The 15000-nt window shown below is 37.7% G+C and overlaps 1 protein-coding gene across 1 annotated transcript in view; it reads right to left on the bottom strand.

Annotated features, from left to right (window-relative positions):
• The window catches only part of tcf4 (transcription factor 4), a gene marked incomplete at its 5' end in the record, with an annotated part of 189241 nt that overhangs the window by 79187 nt on the left and 95054 nt on the right, over positions 1-15000 (bottom strand).

Here is a 15000-nt window from a genome sequence, read left to right as displayed (position 1 = left end):
TACACACACACACACACACACACACACACACACACACACACAACAACAAGAGCCAGACGTTACACACGCTGAATTAACAAACACGACAGACATTCCTGCAGTTAAAAACCTCAGAGAAACACACACATTATAGAAACTAGTGTTAAATGTCAAAAGATTTTGTATTAAAGCACACGTTTATTATTATTATTATTTTGATTAGCATTATATAAGTTGTGAAATTTGAGACAGTTTGATCAAAAAAAACCTTGAAGAAACACACACATTATAGAAACTAGTGTTAAATGTCAAAAATTTTGCTAAAAATTATGCAATGTTGTATTAAAGCACACATTTATTATTATTATTATTATTATTATTTTTTATCCTTTGATTAGCATTATGCAAGTTGTGAAATTTGAGACAGTTTGATCAAAACAACCTCAAAGAAAAACACACATTATAGAAACTAGTGTTGAATAAATATGGAATAATACACTGAAATTCTGAAGCCGTACAACAAATGTGCAAAAATACTTTTTGCACCAAAAACAAAACAAAAAACGTTTCCCTTTGAGATCATCTGTCAAACAACGTCTGCGATGAACCCTCAATTTCATCAAAAAAATGACAGATGCTCAAAATAAAATGTTCAAATGTTGTATCAAAGCACACTTCTTTTTTTTGTTGAGAAAAAAAGGTTAAAAAAGGCGTTTAATTAGGATTATGAAAGTTGTGACACTTAAAATACATTTTACCTTCATAATTAAAGCCACAATTTCATCAAAAAAACAACAGATGCTTGAAATGCTAATTTTGTGTTCAGAAAGTGATGCAACGTAGTATTAAAGCACACAATGTGTTTAAAAAGCCAAAAGGCCTTTAATTAGGATTATAAAATGATGTGACATTTTTACCTTCATAATTAAAGCCACAATTTCATCACATCACAAATGTACAAAACATGCATGAAATGCTAAAAGTGATACAGTGTTGTATTAAAGCAAACAACTTTTAATTAAGATTATTAAAGTTGTGATGTTTGAAAGACAGTTTGACCTTCAAAAAGCCACAATTTCATCAAAAATGACAGAAATATACAAACTCGTGCATGAATGTCAATTTAAAATTTTGGTTTAAAATTACGCAATGTTGTATTAATACGACATTGTGTCACATTTCAGTGCAAAATTGACATTTCAAGCATCTGACATTTTTTGATGCAATTCTGGCTTTAATTATGAAGATCAAATTCTTTGAAATTTCACAACTTTTATAATCATAATTAGGCTTTTTTTAATAAATAAAAAAACATTGTGTTTAATTTGGATTGTAAAAGTTGTGGTGTTTAAAAGACAATTTGACCTTCATAATTAAAGCCACAATTTCATAAAAAAAAAAATTACAAAATCATACATACAGATGCTTGAAATGTCAATTCTGCACTGGAATGTGATTCAATGTTGTATTAAAGCACACAATGTTTTTTACAAAGTCAAAAATGCCTTTAATTAGGATTGTGATGTTTAAAAGACAAATTGACCTTCGTAATTAAAGCCACAATTTCATAAAAATAAAAAAAAGACAAACAGATGCTTGAAATGTCAATTTTGTGCTAAAAAAAAGTGATCCAATGTATTAAAACACACAATGTTTGAAAGGCCTTTAATGATAATTATGAAAGCGCTGACGTTTACAAGACAATTTGACCTGCATAATTAAAGCCGTAATATGTCGATATGAGACGACAATCCAGCATCCGTGTGTCCCAGAGAATCTCCGAAACAAACTTACCCAGCACACACTCTTCCCATCATTACACTGTTCCCAGCACACACTCTTCCCATCGCTACACTGTTCTCAGTTAACACCGTTCTGCTAATCAAGCCCGGCTAACGAGCGCTCGCTCCAGAGGAAAGACGGCTAGCAGAAACAGCTAGAGTCGGGAGTGTGTGAGGAACGAAACGTAAACTTCCTACCCAACTTTTCCGGGAGACTCGGGGGGGAAGCGTCCCGGGCCGGGGCTCATTAGAAGATGTGATAAAATAGGGAGAATGTTTGCGCTGAGCTGAATTCAAATGACGGCATCTCTCACAACAGACTTAGCGATGCTTGACTAGCGCCGCATTCACATGCAAAACAAGCTAAATAGGCCAATTACGTGGCGGCCCCCGGTCGCAGGAGGAGAGCGGGGTCTGACGCCTTTCACAGGCTAAAACAAAAGAGTCCTTGTCTTAAATAACTCGCCCCTCTCACAGTTAAAGAGGTTTTTTATGCAAAAGAGGGGGAGTTTTAAAACAAAAGTGTCTCGTTTTCTACGGGACGGTCGGTTTATCTCAGGCGCGCTGTTGCCGGGCAACTTCGGGCGGATGAAAAAAAAAAAAAAGCCCGTCGTTCCCGGCGCGTTCCTCATGCCCAGTTTGGGAGCCGGCTGGCACGGGTACCCAGCTGGCATCCAGAGGAAATATTAACAAAGATAAATGACACACACCTGAAGACGCCCGTGAAGGATTACCGGCCCGCATTAATAACAGCAGGCGCATGCTTGCATGGACACCAAATGATGATTGCGAGAAACGGAGAAGACATTAACGTAATTGGAAAAGTGCAACAAACAAAAAAAAACAAAACACTGGACAAAAATTCCAGAAAGAGAGAGAGAGAGAGAGAGAGAGAGAGAGAGAGAGAGAGAGAGAGTGTGTGTGTGCACAAGTGAGTGAGTGAGTGAGAGAGTGTGTTTGTGAATGTGTCTCTGAGTGTGTGAGTGAGAGTGAGAGAGAGAGAGAGAGAGAGTGTGTGTGTGTGCACGAGTGAGTGAGTGAGTGAGTGAGTGAGAGAGTGTGTTTGTGAATGTGTCTCTGAGTGTGTGAGTGAGTGAGTGAGTGAGAGAGAGAGAGAGAGAGAGAGAGAGAGAGAGAGAGAGAGAGAGAGAGAGAGAGAGAGAGAGAGAGAGAGAGAGAGAGAGAGAGAGAGAGAGAGAGAGAGATCTCTGTAATATCTCAAATGTTTCTCCTGGAACACAATGAGATTATAATGAGATTAAACAGAGAAGAGAATAAAGGTCTTGTAATCTGTAATCCTGTAATCTGATATGAATGATGTGAACGCTGTTTTCCGAACTCAGCGAAGTCCCAGAGACGGCTTTTGCAATTACTTTAGATCTACTTTGTTATATTTCACAGTGTCCTTGTTACAAATGTTACATGTACTTACCATAGTAATAACAGTAAATCATGCATAATTACATGCATCTAACCCTAATCCTACCCTAACTCTACAGTTAGTACATATATATTACTCAGTACTTAAATATATAATTACACTGTAACAACGACACCTTAAAATAAAGAGTCACCTTATCTCATATTTCACTAGTAATAGTCTATTCATAAATGCATTCTATCTCTTTAACCATAATCATATAACCAAATCATACTTTTAAATATGAAACTAAACCGGCAAATCTTGACGAGTGAGTCGCTGAATCATTCAATCAAGCGATTCGTTCAAACCGGCTGATTCATTCAGGTATGAGTGAGTCGTTGAATCATTCAATCAAGCGATTCGTTCAAACCGGCTGATTCATCAGGTATGAGTGAGTCGTTGAATCATTCAATCAAGCGATTCGTTCAAACCGGCTGATTCATTCAGGTATGAGTGAGTCGTTGAATCATTCAATCAAGCGATTCGTTCAAACCGGCTGATTCATCAGGTATGAGTGAGTCGTTGAATCATTCAATCAAGCGATTCGTTCAAACCGGCTGATTCATCAGGTATGAGTGAGTCGTTGAATCATTCAATCAAGCGATTCGTTCAAACCGGCTGATTCATTCAGGTATGAGTGAGTCGTTGAATCATTCAATCAAGCGATTTGTTCAAACCGGCTGATTCATTCAGGTATGAGTGAGTCGTTGAATCATTCAATCAAGCGATTCGTTCAAACCGGCTGATTCATTCAGGTATGAGTGAGTCATTGAATCATTCAATCAAGCGATTCGTTCAAACCGGCTGATTCATTCAGGTATGAGTGAGTCGTTGAATTATTCATTAGAAACAATTTGTTCAAGAATGTGGATTCATTGGGTAACGAAACATCGTTACTGAACCGTTGTTTACAATCAATATGACATTTGTAAACGCGCTGATATTCCGGATAACAGCACTCTTGCTGATATGATATCCTTTATAAATATTAAAAACAAGAATTCACAAAGAAACTCTGGCGTCTGCGAGTCTTTTTGAGTTTGTTTCTGAATGTAAAAATCTCGATACAATGTAACAATGTATTTGCTCTGGCTCTTGTTTTAAAAGATTTGTTCCGCTGTTGCCGTGATACCAGCAGGATGTGGCGGTTGGTCGGTGAGGTCGATTAGTCCCGCCCCTCCTCCACTGTGATTGGACGGCTGGGTAAAAAGTGACAGTGATGAGCGCTGCGGTTTACCCGGGGAAGACAGCGAGTGCTTTGGTGAACACACGGCTTAAGTGTCAGTTCTCAAACACTTCTCATGAGAAAAGTCTCACGGAAGAGATCTCAACAACGTCTCACGCTTGCCGTTTGCCAAGATAGTCTGCAATCAAAAGTCTCAAAATGAATTTTGAATCAATATTAAATCACTATGTACAGGACAAAAAACAAAAACAAATCACAAAAGAGATCTCTTTAATATCTCACGTGTGTGTGTCTCCTAGACTGCAATGCAAATAATATGAGATTAAACCGAGATTAATTGTCTGAAAAAATCTCTGTCTCCTAGAGAGTTTCAACAGAGATCTCAACAATGTCTCACGCTAAGCTCATCTTTGCCAAGATACCAAAGTCTGCAATCAAAAATGTATTTAAATATTTCTTACCATTCATTTTTAATCATTATGTACAGGACAAAAAAAAAAAAAAAAAATCACAAATCACAAATAAAGATCTCTTTAATATCTCACGAATAAAAAGAGATTAAACCGAGATTAATTGTCGAAAAGAATTGTCGGAAAAAAGACTTGTACCGGATGACATCTGAGTCTGTTTTAATCAAATCAGATTTTATTTATAAAGAACATTTAAAATCTACCTTGGTTGGCCAAAGTGCTGTACAGAAAAAACGAAACAAAGCAAGAAAAAAAAAGAAAAGAAAAAAAAAAAGTTACGGTAGATTAAAGAGAAAAGATGCGTTTTTAGATGTGATGGATTTAAATTCAGCTCATGTGAAGCTGTTTTGACATGTGACGATTAAATCAGAAAGGTATTTGTGGGCTTGGGTTGCGGAGAGATTCATAAAAGAATAATATTTTTTTAAATCAGTTCTGTATCGGACTGGTGATGCGATCTCGTTCTGGAGACGAGAGCCGGAAGAGTCGAGTCGTGTTGAAATAAAAGCGTTTTAATTCTCCTAACGAACTTCTCAACACTTACACACTTCAATCCTTCAGAGCGACCTCTGAGCAACACAAGTTTCCGGGGGAGAGCAGAGGAAGGGGGAGACAGGGAAGGAGCAGCGAGATGGATGTGGTGAAGGTGAAAGAAGGAGTGCAGAGGGAAGCAGGGAGGCTATAAAGAGCAGGAGTGCTGAAGCAGACGAATGAGGACCCCGCGAGCACTCCATCTCCTCGGGTCGGGGATGCTAAATGGCCCTCGGTCTGCGGTCTGGCGGACCCACGGGGGGCCGTTCCCCTCGGACCCGACGCCCTGCGACACACATGGGATATGTCCCCGACGGGCCACCGTAGACGAAGCCCAACACGCCTTTACACACTCTCCATCCACACTCGCGCTTTCTGAATGTTTCTCGTCCACTTCGACCGGTTCATTAGCTAATTAGGACTGATAATGAATTGCACTTATACCGCATTTATTCACGTTAATTTCAACATTTACTAATACTTTATTAAAATCTTGTTAGCATTAGTTAATGCACTGTGAACTAACATGAACATGGTGTATTTTTATTAACTAACATTGACAAAGACTTATAAATACAGCAACAAATGTATGTCGTTCCAAACCTGCATGACTTTCTTCTTTATTATGAAGGAACAACTTTTTATCAATATAATGAAAGTCAATGGGGTCCAAAACAACACTGGGACATTTTCCAATATATGTTCTTTTGGGGTGAGTAAATGATGACTGAATTGACAGTTCCTGGATGAGATATCCATTTAATTGTGATTTATTTCTCTTTCTCAACTGGGGTCAAGATTTGGCTGTGTATTATGGTGTTTATTAGGCTAACCACTGATGTAGCTACACCGTTAGGAGCTGGACATTTGATTAAGGGATATTTTGATTCAAAATTAGACTAAAAATGTAAACTTTTAATGATTAATAATATACAGTATAGTGAGATCATAGGACATATGTTTAAAAAAATGTTGTATACTGTTTCACTTCAAACAGTATGCAGTATATAGTATTAGTATGCAGTATATAGTATTAATATGCAGTATATAGTATTAGTATGCAGTATATAGTATGCAGTATATAGTATGTATGCAGTATATAGTATGCAATGCACTATATAGTATGTATGCAGTATATAGTATGCAATGCAGTATATAGTATGTATGCAGTATATAGTATACAGTATTAGTATGCAGTATACAGTATAGTATGTATGCAGTATATAGTATACAGTATTAGTATGCAGTATATTAGTATTAATATGCACTGTATAGTATGCAGTTTATACTATGTAGTGTATAGTATGTAGTTTATAGTATGTAGTGTATAGTATGCAGTGTGCAGCAGGTGAGCGCTGCCACAGACTGTGTTCTGATGATGATGATGATGATGATGATGATGAAGTGTTCACACTGCTCTGGAATGCCATCATCTCACACTCAGCATTGAGTAATGAGGCAGTGATGAGCGCACCCTGCAGCGCAGGGGTCAAAGGTCAGAGAACTGTCTCAGCTGCTGCCGAGGAGCCGTGATGACACAGCAGAGAGAGAGAGAGAGAGAGAGAGAGAGAGAGAGAGAGAGAGAGAGAGAGAGAGAGAGAGAGAGAGAGTGTGTGTGTGTGTGTGTGTGTGTGTGTGTGTGTGCGTGTGGTGAACTAATCCACCTTTATGCACACAGTCTGGATTGAATCCCCCTCCATTGCTTCCCAAAACACACACACACACACACACACACACACACACACACACACACACACACACACACACACAGCAGGAGGAAACCGATGCAAGTGAGAATCTCAGGAAAGAGCCATTAATTATGAGAACACAGTACAGCACACCTGTACACACACAAACACACACACACACACACACACACACACACACACACACACACACACACACACACACACACACACACACACACACACACACACACACACACACACACACACACACACACACACACACACACACACACACACACACACACACACACACACACACACACTGCAGATGCTGAAACACACACACACACACGTGTCTAAAACATACCAAAACCTTATTTTGATGGAAATATTTGCCATTCAAATGCACTAATGTATAGTGCACAATTACTGCATATAATTATGAGTTGATAACAGCGAGTGAGTGTTTGGATATCTCATGATCAACACTGTTGGCAATGAGACTCGGGTGAGAAAAGTTGAGCTCAACTTTATGCAAATGAGGAATCACTTGTTGCACTGACATCCAATGGGACGCTGATGCTTATGATGGATACAGATGTCAATTAAAGAGTCTACTTTTATTCAAATACGACTTACTCCATCAGTGAAATGACTTTTGTTCACTGCTGATGTCATCAAGGCTGTGTGGGCGGGATCAATAAAAGCGACCAATAACAGCAAAACATTTTTTTCTATATTAAATTCTGATTAATAAAATCAAGCTCCATCTACATTATTTCTAACTAAATGTTAAATGCACTGTGTAATGTTAAGAAAGAAAGAAAGAAAGAAAGAAAGAAAGAAAGAAAGAAAGAAAGAAAGAAAGAAAGAAAGAAAGAAAGAAAGAAAGAAAGAAAGAAAGAAAGAAAGAAAGAAAGAAAGAAAGAAAGAAAGAAAGAAAGAAAGAAAGAAAGAAAGAAAGAAAGAAAGAAAGAAAGAAAGAAAGGCCATAAATGAGATTTAAAGGAGACATATCATGCTTTTAAATTGTTCCTTTTTACATATAAATCATACATTTGTAGTCTATATAAAGCGGAACTGCAATGCTTGGGTCTGAATTCCTCATTATTATAGCTCCACAGGTCCCTTTTCTACCCCTTTTCTGAGGTGCGTCTCAATCAACCCGTTTTGGTGCGGTCTCTTTAAATACAACTGAGACACTTCATACCCCGCCCCCTCTCCAGGATGCAGAGGTTCAACTCCACCCCGTTCAGCCATTTTTGTAGTTTGATAGCAGAGATACGATTATCTAGCGGCACAGAAACTTTTTATTCACACGTTATTAACAAAATGTCAACAACGGAAGACTTGTCCATCCAGCCTTACATGTTCGAGCCAGAGTCGGAGCCGGAGCGAGATGAAAATGAAGACGACGAACCTGCAGAACAACGTCTTCATATGGATGTATCGCAATGGTGTGTTACTGTATTTACACATGAAACTTTGGTCTTCCGACCTTTTACCACCGTGTCGATTTATTTTGATTAATATGTGCGAGGGAGAGAGAGCAAGACAGCGTCTAGTTTGGAGACGATGAAGTCTTGTTTACACGTTCGTCTGGCTCTGAAGAGAGAGAGAGAGTGAGCGCGCGCGCGACCGGGTCTCTCTCTCTGCTCGTTCTTTCAGTTAAACATGCGCACTGTCATAAGCGCGGCAGTTCATCTACATTAGACGGTGTAATGAAGTGTGTGGGTTACTACATCCAACAACCGAACATTTTCACTTACCCTCTAGTAACTTCTGCATCCTTTAGCTTGGACTACAAAATTGCAGTGAGAAATAGAAATGGCGGATCGCTCGAAGTGTTGGGCCGGGAGTCAATGTCCTTATTTGGCAGTTCCGCTGCAAATACTGTGATGTATTAGTTCACAAAACGTCATAGATAACAGAAAAATCGGAACAGGTTGAAAAATATGACCAAAACAGAATATGAAGATATCAACGAAGCACATGAAGAGAATAATTTCATATTTTCTGTACTTCTGAACACTCCAAATATACAACAAAATGCATTTAAGGGCTAAAAAAGTGGATTTAGCATGATATGTCCCCTTTAATTTGTGCAATTTCTATTTATCTTAATATTATATATATATATTTTATATTAATTATTATATGATAAAATAAATTAATTTTAATGTATTATATGTATACAATTAAATTATTACTATATTTTAATATAATTTTGTACATTATTATTAATAGTAAAAATCTTAGAATATATATATATATATATATAATTATAATTGATCATTGTAATTATTAATAAGCATGCAACATATGTCATGTAGCATTAGTGTAGCACACTATATTTTGAAGATGTGTATCGTTGCATACTTTAGTATTTCACACTCTATTATGAATTCAATATGCAGTGTGTGCTAATATAATATTCCATCCTGAACGGACACAGACAGTTGATCGAAACAATCTCCAGAGCTATGAAAGAGAAAAGCAAGGATCAGGCCTATCCCACAATCCTCTCTGCTCAGGACACACATCACACACACACACACACACCCTCCGGTGTCAAACCGAACGCCAGTCAAAAGACGAGCGAGCGCTTCACACTCAGGCTTTTTCCTTTAGGAAGCGCAGAGAGACAAACACCTCGGAAACGGATCGGCGCCAGAACCGGAGGAAATCTGCATCTGTGTATGTGTGTATCCGACACACACTCGCTGGCACGACGCCTCCATCACACACAGGAAGAGACACGACGACATCCAAAGTCTTTCATCTGAGAGGCAAAATGCAATGAAAAGGTAAATGCGGGTATAAATGAATATTTGTAAACCCATTAAAGTGGAGGTGATGTTAGCGGAGTCTGAAAATACCCACGCTTTTGAGTGTGTGTGTGTGTGTGTGTATGTAAGAGTCCTCACACTGATTTCTGGCTCTCGTCACCTAGTGAAGCTTTAGCACAGGAAGAGGAATTGGATGCAAAGAGACGGCAGGTGAAGATACACACACACACACACACACACACACAAACTCTCACACACGGGCCTTTTTACAGCAGGGCTTTTAACAAGGGGCAATTAACACTTTGACGTGCAACAAGGAGAAAAGTACTCGAGCAGACAAGCAGCTAAATATCAGAGAGACATGAGGAGTAATCACACACACACACACACACACACACACACACGCATACATGCATAAGTGTAAATCACCGCTTTTTCAAACAAAAAAAATAACATCTCGAGTTAAACATCAAATCATAAACGAGTCGTGAACGTTGCAGCGAGTCAAATAGAGCGCACACACACACACACACACACACACACACACACACCTGTACAGAATATGCAGCGGCCGTAATAGAACCCGGACACTAATCAACTCATTTATTGTGAAGAACGGACATTTAAATGGATCCTATTCTGTGTTTTCACATGTTCATGTTTCTTCAGTGTGTGTAATGTCGCTGTTTGAGCTCAGAGTTCTTCTGTATATCAGAGTCAGTGTTTCTGAACTCCTGAAACGCCTCCATTGTAGTCTTGAGTTTCTTCCGGGAACGAACACGTCACAATATTCCTCATTATAATAATACATACGCAGAATAAAGGGGCGGGGCCTGGTTGAGTTAGTTAGTAGTGTGTTAAACTGGTGGTTATGGTAAGGGGCGGGGCATTCAAACACACTCGAAGCGCTCGACCAATCACAACACACTGCTCCAGCCGACCAATCAGAGCACAGTGTGCTTTTCAGAAGGAGGGGCTTCATAGAGACAGGAAGTAAACAGAGCGTTACTGACAGACTGGGAGGAGAGGAGCCGCAACAATGGAGAATATGAGGAAAATAATCAACATTCAAGCTGGAAAACCTGCTCTAGTAGAGACTAAAACAACATCAACAATCTTGAAACAATCATAATTTACTTGCTTATAATCATCATTAAGAAGAAGATGAGCTGCATAATGATTTTTGTCAGTTTCATTAACTATAAGAAGAACCCAAACAGTGTTTGAGGAACAGAACGCCAAAGTTCACTTCTGATAAAAGTTCATGAGGGGTTAAAGCTAATAATTAATGAACTCATAAAAATGTAAAATTGAAATAAATATATTATTTAAAAATAAAAACAAATAAAATGAATTGATGAGAAGCTAATAATTAAAAAAAAAATCATCAAAATATAAAAATTCAATAATTAATTTAAAAATAAAAACAACCAAAATGATAACTAGTTATTTACCTTATTTTGATCAACTTTTTGTTTTTTTTTAGATATAACAAAATACATCCAATCAAGCAAAGAAATATAGGAGGAGGAGAAACAAGCTTTTAATTCCTTCATTTCGCATCAACATGTGTCTGCGTTTCATTTTATCTTCTGATTGGTCGACAACGATAGCCAACAAACACCAGCACTCGTGCGTGAGGAGGAAAGAGTGGACAGCTGTGTGTGTGTGTGTGTGTGTGCGTGTGTGTGTTTGTGTCTGTGAGTGTTTGTGTGCGGCCTTGACCAGTAACCCAATCACAGTCTGAAACTCTGCACAGGAAACGGACACACACACACACACACACACACACACACACACACACACATTCCTAAGATATTTCCACAGCAGACTAATGCATCACAAACTCTCCCACAGACACACACACACACACACACACACACACACACACACACACACACACACACACACACACACACACACACACACACACACACACACACACACACACACACACACACACACACACACACACACACACAGATGTTTCCATATAAGAGCACCACACAACTGCAGCTGTACTCTTTCTCTCACAAACACACACTTTGAGTAAATGACATTGTCATGCGACCGTGAGCATCTTTCTCTCTGCAACGCAATAAAAGCCTGTCTGATCCGACTGCTGTGTGTGTGTGTGTGTGTGTGTGTGTGAGAGAGAGAAATGTTTATTTGTGTTGCTGTTAACTCGTATTCACACTGTAACTCACTTACATCCACACACACACAATAAACAACCACACAATAATAATTCATGTCAAATCCGTGTATAATTTCTTGCCGTTATTATTTTTACATGTTATATTACAGCATATGACCAGCTGAGACCCTCCGTGTGTGTGTGTGTGTGTGTGTGTGTGTGTGTGTGTGTGTGTGTGTGTGTGTGTGTGTGTGTGTGTGAGAGACTTTCTCGTTCGCACCCCGATTAGATTAATACACTAGATTCTGCGGTGCAGTTGCTAACGTGTTCTAAATGTTAAAATGTTGCATGTTTGTGTGTTGCTATGCCGTTGCTATGGTGCTGTGGGTGGTTGCTAGGTGTTGTCTGAACTGAATTGGCCACACCCACAGGAAGAGGAATTCACTGAAGAAATCAAAGACAGCTCATGCGTTCTATAAAGACGTTAAAAATATATGATTAACATTTTCTTTATCAAGGCAACACTGAAAGTTTGTCTTGTGCAACTTTGCTTTATAGATAAAAATGAGAGTTATGCGATATTATATTTTTAATTCTCCATCCTGTTTGCAACTCCATTCAAATGAAGGAGTTGAACTGAAATTTAAAAAGCAATATTAATTCAATTGTAAATTACACAAAAATAAATACAATGAAATAAAACAAAATCTTTTTTGTTATTTAAATTTTATAAAATATATTTTAAAAGACATTTTATTTTTAGGGGTTTTCAGAATTAATGATTAACCCTAATTAGAGCAGCAGAGACAGTAATGACTGATTTAAACACCACTTTATTCATATTTAATGATTGATGAGGAAGTGTTTAAAGCAAGTTATTTTCGTTAACTAAAACTAAATCACACACACACTCACTCACTCACTCACTCACTCACACACACACACACACTCTAAATCCTGATTTGGCAGCATCCGAGGTTTCAGGATTATCTCTGGTCTTCCCTGAATGTGTGTGTGTGTGTGTGTAGTGACCCAGAGCGCTGGAAACATCTCCCCTCGCTAGTGAGCCTCTGTTTGGAGCGCGACCTCAAGGTCATGCAGGGGTCAAAGGTCAGACCTGTCCGCTCAGGTACGAGGAGGTGAATAAAACTGAGACGTTTGCAGAAACTCTAATAATAGAGATTTTAAAAGCGATATTAAGCGGATGAAAGAGGCAGATGAGGACCGTCTCACACTGATATCAGTTTCTGCATGTCATTCACACACACTTCCCAGAATTCCGAGCGACACAGGATTTTAAAGCGTCTGGAACGCTGTCGGATGCGTTACACTGTTCTGTCACTCATCATCCCGACGGTCCGCCTTCCTCTGATGGCTTTGTCTTGTAAACTGTCAGGAGAGATTAATTCCTGAAGACCCGCAAACACCAGCAGTGAGAAAACTTTCCTCAAACTCCCGCTCGCACCAGTCGCATCACTCCATGCTGGATTAATCAGGAGCGTTTCCATGGATACCATCCCTCTGATGTCAGAGGAATCCGGATGTTAAAATACTGAGAGTCCGAAGAACTCTGTCAGAACATCGATCTGTGTGTTTGAAGGACCAACGACCTTTGACTTTAATACTCAGCCAGAACAACCTACAAACTGCACAACCACATGCTAATCAACAGAGACGCTAACAGTCATTAGCGGGCCAAGCACACGTTAGCAAACACGGCTGCGCATCAGAGCAACTGCAACAATGTGCAATTAAAGACACATTAAAATGATTTTAGGCATAATGGCCGAAAAACTAGTAAAAAGCAGGAAACTTCAGCATTGAACAACCTCGATGATATTCTATTATAAATTCTATTATCACAATATTATATCAATCTTGTTATATAGTGTACTTTTATACATTTATAAAAGTTACACATTTTATATACTTTTATATATTAAATATATTAAATGTTTATATAACATTTAAAATATCAAATAAATTACATTTTTAAATTAAATATAAATAATAACTTAATAAATATAAATAAAAACTTAATATATTTGTAGTAAATTTAGTATATATATATATTACATTCAACAGTCTTGCTATATATTGTATTTTTATTTAGTATTTTTATACATAATGCATTTTATATGCTTCATATTTATATATGTTAATATGTATTTGTATGTTTTAATCAATTTAAAATATCAAATAAATCACCTTTTTAATTAAATCAAATAAATTACAGCGGTAATTTAATTATATGAAATTGCAATATATATATATATTGCAATTTCATATATAATTTATATTTCTTACAATATTTATCATAGAGTAAGTAAATAAAATGCTTTTGGAAGTTGTAAATGAAATGAAAAGGACTATAACTGAACACAGTATGGAGGGTTAAACTGAAACAGGTCTATTTCTTGACGTTGTATCTGGCGTTTGAACATCCATATGTCTCTTCATATAAACATGATGGGCTGGTGAGAGATCGCACACACACACACACACACACACACTCATATATGTGCTTTAACAGAAGTGTGTTACAGAGGCCATCTGCTAACGGCACCGGCTGCAATGCAAACAAACCGCTTGTTTATTTATTTATTCCAACAGCTGCTATTCACTTAAAATATCACATTAAAATTTATTTCACATAAAAAGATGCAGAGCAACTACCAGCGCCGGTAATAACTCAACAATGACTGCGGTAATCACTACTGATCATTACTAACTTTTTCTCTCTTACAAAATATCAGGATCTCAAGAGACTTTTATCAGAGCCTCGATATTTAAATAACTGTGGATGAAGATTAGAATTATTGTAGAGAGCGTGCTCATGCATTTCTAGTCGAACATATACTTTATTACATATAAATAAACTAGATTTTTTTTTACATTTAATATTTTATTTTAATTATTTAATTAATTTCTCTGGCCTTTAAAGACCTGGAAATCACATTTATCAATATTAAATGTCGATCATACTTTAGATTAGGGTACAATTCTCATTATTATC

This window comes from Scardinius erythrophthalmus (genome assembly GCF_964197995.2).
Source record: "Scardinius erythrophthalmus genome assembly, chromosome: 17".
NCBI classification, from domain to species: domain Eukaryota; kingdom Metazoa; phylum Chordata; class Actinopteri; order Cypriniformes; family Leuciscidae; genus Scardinius; species Scardinius erythrophthalmus.
This window is presented reverse-complemented; position numbering and strand designations above follow the sequence as displayed.